At 46.5% G+C, this 5000-nt stretch overlaps 9 non-coding genes and 5 pseudogenes across 9 annotated transcripts; all 14 read left to right on the top strand.

Annotated features, from left to right (window-relative positions):
* Positions 1 to 119, top strand: LOC144938999 (5S ribosomal RNA). The gene has a single exon (XR_013638201.1). It is a non-coding gene; the product is annotated as a 5S ribosomal RNA (ribosomal RNA).
* A 249-nt stretch (positions 120 to 368) lies between these two features.
* LOC144940127 (5S ribosomal RNA) lies at positions 369 to 477 on the top strand (annotated as a pseudogene).
* Positions 478 to 726: 249 nt separating this feature from the next.
* Positions 727 to 846, top strand: LOC144939503 (5S ribosomal RNA). Its single transcript, XR_013638677.1, has one exon. It is a non-coding gene; the product is annotated as a 5S ribosomal RNA (ribosomal RNA).
* A 249-nt stretch (positions 847 to 1095) lies between these two features.
* On the top strand, positions 1096 to 1214 carry LOC144938987 (5S ribosomal RNA). The gene has a single exon (XR_013638189.1). It is a non-coding gene; the product is annotated as a 5S ribosomal RNA (ribosomal RNA).
* Positions 1215 to 1463: 249 nt separating this feature from the next.
* LOC144940487 (5S ribosomal RNA) lies at positions 1464 to 1582 on the top strand. The gene has a single exon (XR_013639054.1). It is a non-coding gene; the product is annotated as a 5S ribosomal RNA (ribosomal RNA).
* A 249-nt stretch (positions 1583 to 1831) lies between these two features.
* Positions 1832 to 1950, top strand: LOC144939387 (5S ribosomal RNA). Its single transcript, XR_013638568.1, has one exon. It is a non-coding gene; the product is annotated as a 5S ribosomal RNA (ribosomal RNA).
* A 249-nt stretch (positions 1951 to 2199) lies between these two features.
* Positions 2200 to 2308, top strand: LOC144939702 (5S ribosomal RNA; annotated as a pseudogene).
* A 249-nt stretch (positions 2309 to 2557) lies between these two features.
* Positions 2558 to 2676, top strand: LOC144938990 (5S ribosomal RNA). Its single transcript, XR_013638192.1, has one exon. It is a non-coding gene; the product is annotated as a 5S ribosomal RNA (ribosomal RNA).
* Positions 2677 to 2925: 249 nt separating this feature from the next.
* LOC144939894 (5S ribosomal RNA) lies at positions 2926 to 3034 on the top strand (annotated as a pseudogene).
* A 249-nt stretch (positions 3035 to 3283) lies between these two features.
* Positions 3284 to 3402, top strand: LOC144939779 (5S ribosomal RNA; annotated as a pseudogene).
* Positions 3403 to 3651: 249 nt separating this feature from the next.
* Positions 3652 to 3770, top strand: LOC144939326 (5S ribosomal RNA). The gene has a single exon (XR_013638513.1). It is a non-coding gene; the product is annotated as a 5S ribosomal RNA (ribosomal RNA).
* A 249-nt stretch (positions 3771 to 4019) lies between these two features.
* LOC144940554 (5S ribosomal RNA) lies at positions 4020 to 4138 on the top strand. The gene has a single exon (XR_013639120.1). It is a non-coding gene; the product is annotated as a 5S ribosomal RNA (ribosomal RNA).
* A 249-nt stretch (positions 4139 to 4387) lies between these two features.
* On the top strand, positions 4388 to 4506 carry LOC144938998 (5S ribosomal RNA). The gene has a single exon (XR_013638200.1). It is a non-coding gene; the product is annotated as a 5S ribosomal RNA (ribosomal RNA).
* A 249-nt stretch (positions 4507 to 4755) lies between these two features.
* On the top strand, positions 4756 to 4864 carry LOC144940126 (5S ribosomal RNA; annotated as a pseudogene).
* The last annotated feature ends 136 nt before the right edge of the window (positions 4865 to 5000 follow it).

Here is a 5000-nt window from a genome sequence, read left to right as displayed (position 1 = left end):
GCCTACGACCATATCACCCTGAATGCGCCCGATCTCCTTTGATCTCGGAAGCTAAGCAGGGTCGAACCTGGTTAGTACTTGGATGGGAGACTGCCTGTGAATACCAGGTGTTGTAGGCTTTTGCATTTTCGCATCGGGATGGGTCGTGTTTTACTCTTCAATTCACCCAGTCAGTTCACCTGCCAATTGCACGTGGATATGGTGTACTACATTGGGATCAAGATTTTTTTGTAAAAGACCTTTTAATGCCACTCTTTCGGGGCTCAACCAGTAGTCCAGAAAAAACGTTTTCATGAGTGTTGACCTCCCGCAGTAGAGTTGAATTTTGATTTTTACATATGAATGTGCGTCAGGTCTCTGCAAGTTTGGCCTAGAACCATATCACCCTGAATGTGCCTGATCTCGGAAGCTAAGCAGGGTCTAGCCTGGTTAGTACTTGGATGGGAGACTGCCTGGGAACACCAGGTGTTGTAGGCTTTTGCATTTTCGTATCTGGATGGGTCGCGTTTTACTCTTCAATTCACCCAGTCAGTTCACCTGCCAATTGCACGCGGATATGGTGTACTGCATTGCGATCAATATTTTCTTGTAAAAGACCGTTTAATGTCACGCTTTCGGGGCTCAACCAGGAGTCCAGAATAAACGTTTTCATGAGTGTTGACCTCCCGCAGTAGAGTTGAATCTTGATTTTAACATATGAATGTGCGTCAGGTCTCTGCAAGTATGGCCTACGACCATATCACCCTGAATGCGCCCGATCTCCTTTGATCTCGTAAAGCTAAGCAGGGTCGAGCCTGGTTAGTACTTGCATGGGAGACTGCCTGGGAATACCAGGTGTTGTAGGCTTTTGCATTTTCGTATCTGGATGGGTCGCGTTTTACTCTTCAATTCACCCAGTCAGTTCACCTGCCAATTGCACGCGGATATGGTGTACTGCATTGGGATCAAGATTTTCTTGTAAAAGACCGTTTAATGCCACTCTTTCGGGGCTCAACCAGGAGTCCAGAATAAACGTTTTCATGAGTGTTGACCTCCCGCAGTAGAGTTGAATTTTGATTTTTACATATGTATGTGCGTCAGGTCTCTGCAAGTATGGCCTACGACCATATCACCCCGAATGCGCCCGATCTCGTCTGATCTCGGAAGTTAAGCAGGTTCGAGCCTGGTTAGTACTTGGATGGGAGACTGCCTGGGAATACCAGGTGTTGTAGGCATTTGCATTTTCGTATCTGGATGGGTCGCGTTTTACTCTTCAATTCACCCAGTCAGTTCACCTGCCAATTGCACGCGGATATGGTGTACTGCATTGGGATCAAGATTTTCTTGTAAAAGACCGTTTAATGCCACTCTTTCGGGGATCAACCAGGAGTCCAGAATAAACGTTTTCATGAGTGTTGACCTCCCGCAGTAGAGTTGAATTTTGATTTTTACATATGAATGTGCGTCAGGTCTCTGCAAGTTTGGCCTAGAACCATATCACCCTGAATGCGCCCGATCTCGTCTGATCTCGGAAGCTAAGCAGGGTCGAGCCAGGTTAGTACTTGGATGGGAGACTGCCTGGGAATACCAGGTGTTGTAGGCTTTTGCATTTTCGTATCTGGATGGGTCGCGTTTTACTCTTCAATTCACCCAGTCAGTTCACCTGCCAATTGCACGCGGATATGGTGTACTGCATTGGGATCAAGATTTTCTTGTAAAATACCGTTTAATGCCACTCTTTCGGGGCTCAACCAGGAGTCCAGAATACACGTTTTCATGAGTGTTGACCTCCTGCAGTAGAGTTGAATCTTGATTTTTACAAATGAATGTGCGTCAGGTCTCTGCAAGTATGGCCTACGACCATATCACCCTGAATGCGCCCGATCTCGTCTGATCTAGGGAGCTAAGCAAGGTCGAGCCTGGTTAGTACTTGGATGGGAGACTGCCTGGGAATACCAGGTGTTGTAGGCTTTTGCATTTTCGTATCTGGATGGGTCGCGTTTTACTCTTCAATTCACCCAGTCAGTTCGCCTGCCAATTGCATGCGGATATGGTGTACTGCATTGGGATCAAGATTTTCTTGTAAAAGACCGTTTAATGCCACTCTTTCGGGGCTCAACCAGGAGTCCAGAATAAACGTTTTCATGAGTGTTGACCACCTGCAGTAGAGTTGAATCTTGATTTTTACAAATGAATGTGCGTCAGGTTTCTGCAAGTATGGCCTACGACCATATCACCCTGAATGCGCCTGATCTCGGAAGCTAAGCAGGGTCGAGCCTGGTTAGTACTTGGATGGGAGACTGCCTGGGAATACCAGGTGTTGTAGGCTTTTGCATTTTCGTATCTGGATGGGTCGCGTTTAACTCTTCAATTCACCCAGTCAGTTCACCTGCCAATTGCACGCGGATATGGTGAACTGCATTGGGATCAAGATTTTCTTGTAAAAGACCGTTTAATGCCACTCTTTCGGGGCTCAACCAGGAGTCCAGAATAAACGTTTTCATGAGTGTTGACCTCCCGCAGTAGAGTTGAATCTTGATTTTCTCAAATGAATGTGCGCCAGGTCTCTGCAAGTATGGCCTACGACCATATCACCCTGAATGCGCCAGATCTCGTCTGATCTCGGAAGCTAAGCAGGGTCGAGCCTGGTTAGTACTTGTATGGGAGACTGCCTGGGAATACCAGGTGTTGTAGGCATTTGCATTTTCGTATCTGGATGGGTCGCGTTTTACTCTTCAATTCACCCAGTCAGTTCACCTGCCAATTGCACGCGGATATGGTGTACTGCATTGGGATCAAGATTTTCTTGTAAAAGAACGTTTAATGCCACTCTTTCGGGGATCAACCAGGAGTCCAGAATAAACGTTTTCATGAGTGTTGACCTCCCGCAGTAGAGTTGAATTTTGATTTTTACATATGAATGTGCGTCAGGTCTCTGCAAGTTTGGCCTAGAACCATATCACCCTGAATGCGCCTGATCTCGGAAGCTAAGCAGGGTCGAGCCTGGTTAGTACTTGGATGGGAGACTGCCTGGGAATACCAGGTGTTGTAGGCTTTTGCATTCTCGCATCTGGATGGGTCGCGTTTAACTCTTCAATTCACCCAGTCAGTTCACCTGCCAATTGCACGTGGATATGGTGTACTGCATTGGGATCAAGATTTTATTGTAAAAGACCGTTTAATGCCACTCTTTCGGGGCTCAACCAGGAGTCCAGAATAAACGTTTTCATGAGTGTTGACCTCCGGCAGTAGAGTTGAATCTTGATTTTAACATATGAATGTGCGTCAGGTCTCTGCAAGAATGGCCTACGACAATATCACCCTGAATGCGCACGATCTCGTCTGATCTTGGAAGCTAAGCAGTGTCGAGCCTGGTGAGTACTTGGATGGAAGACTGCCTGGGAATACCAGGTGTTGTAGGCTTTTGCATTTTCGTATCTGGATGGGTCGTGTTTTTCTCTTCAATTCACCCAGTCAGTTCACCTGCCCATTGCACGTGGATATGGTGTACTACATTGGGATCAAGATTTTTTTGTAAAAGACCGTTTAATGCCACTCTTTCGGGGCTCAACCAGGAGTCCAGAATAAACGTTTTCATGAGTGTTGACCTCCTGCAGTAGAGTTGAATCTTGATTTTTACATATGAATGTGCGTCAGGTCTCTGCAAATATGGATTACGACCATATCACCCTCAATCCGCCCGATCTCGTCTGATCTCGGAAGCTAAGTAGGGTCGAGCCTGGTTAGTACTTGGATGGGAGACTGCCTGGGAATACCAGGTGTTGTAGGCTTTTGCATTCTCGCATCTGGATGGGTCGCGTTTAACTCTTCAATTCACCCAGTCAGTTCACCTGCCAATTGCACGTGGATATGGTGTACTGCATTGGGATCAAGATTTTATTGTAAAAGACCGTTTAATGCCACTCTTTCGGGGCTCAACCACTAGTCCAGAATAAACGTTTTCATGAGTGTTGACCTCCCGCAGTAGAGTTGAATCTTGATTTTTACATATGTATGTGCGTCAGGTCTCTGCAAGTAAGCCCTACGACCATATCACCCTGAATGCGCCCGATCTCGTCTGATCTCGGAAGCTAAGCAGGGTCGAGCCTGGTTAGTACTTGGATGGGAGACTGCCTGGGAATACCAGGTGTTGTAGGCTTTTGCATTTTCGCATCGGGATGGGTCGTGTTTTACTCTTCAATTCACCCAGTCAGTTCACCTGACAATTGCACGCGGATATGGTGTACTGCATTGGGATCAAGATTTTCTTGTAAAAGACCGTTTAATGCCACTCTTTCGGGGCTCAACCAGGAGTCCAGAATAAACGTTTTCATGAGTGTTGACCTCCCGCAGTAGAGTTGAATCTTGATTTTAACATATGAATGTGCGTCAGGTCTCTGCAAGTATGGCCTACGACCATATCACCCTGAATGCGCCCGATCTCCTTTGATCTCGGAAGCTAAGCAGGGTCGAACCTGGTTAGTACTTGGATGGGAGACTGCCTGTGAATACCAGGTGTTGTAGGCTTTTGCATTTTCGCATCGGGATGGGTCGTGTTTTACTCTTCAATTCACCCAGTCAGTTCACCTGCCAATTGCACGTGGATATGGTGTACTACATTGGGATCAAGATTTTTTTGTAAAAGACCTTTTAATGCCACTCTTTCGGGGCTCAACCAGTAGTCCAGAAAAAACGTTTTCATGAGTGTTGACCTCCCGCAGTAGAGTTGAATTTTGATTTTTACATATGAATGTGCGTCAGGTCTCTGCAAGTTTGGCCTAGAACCATATCACCCTGAATGTGCCTGATCTCGGAAGCTAAGCAGGGTCTAGCCTGGTTAGTACTTGGATGGGAGACTGCCTGGGAACACCAGGTGTTGTAGGCTTTTGCATTTTCGTATCTGGATGGGTCGCGTTTTACTCTTCAATTCACCCAGTCAGTTCACCTGCCAATTGCACGCGGATATGGTGTACTGCATTGCGATCAATATTTTCTTGTAAAAGACCGTTTAATGTCACGCT

Source organism: Lampetra fluviatilis, chromosome 22 (assembly GCF_964198595.1).
Source record: "Lampetra fluviatilis chromosome 22, kcLamFluv1.1, whole genome shotgun sequence".
In the NCBI taxonomy this organism is placed as follows: domain Eukaryota; kingdom Metazoa; phylum Chordata; class Hyperoartia; order Petromyzontiformes; family Petromyzontidae; genus Lampetra; species Lampetra fluviatilis.
The sequence above is the reverse complement of the archived record's forward strand: the minus strand, read 5'-3'. Positions and strand labels throughout refer to the sequence as shown.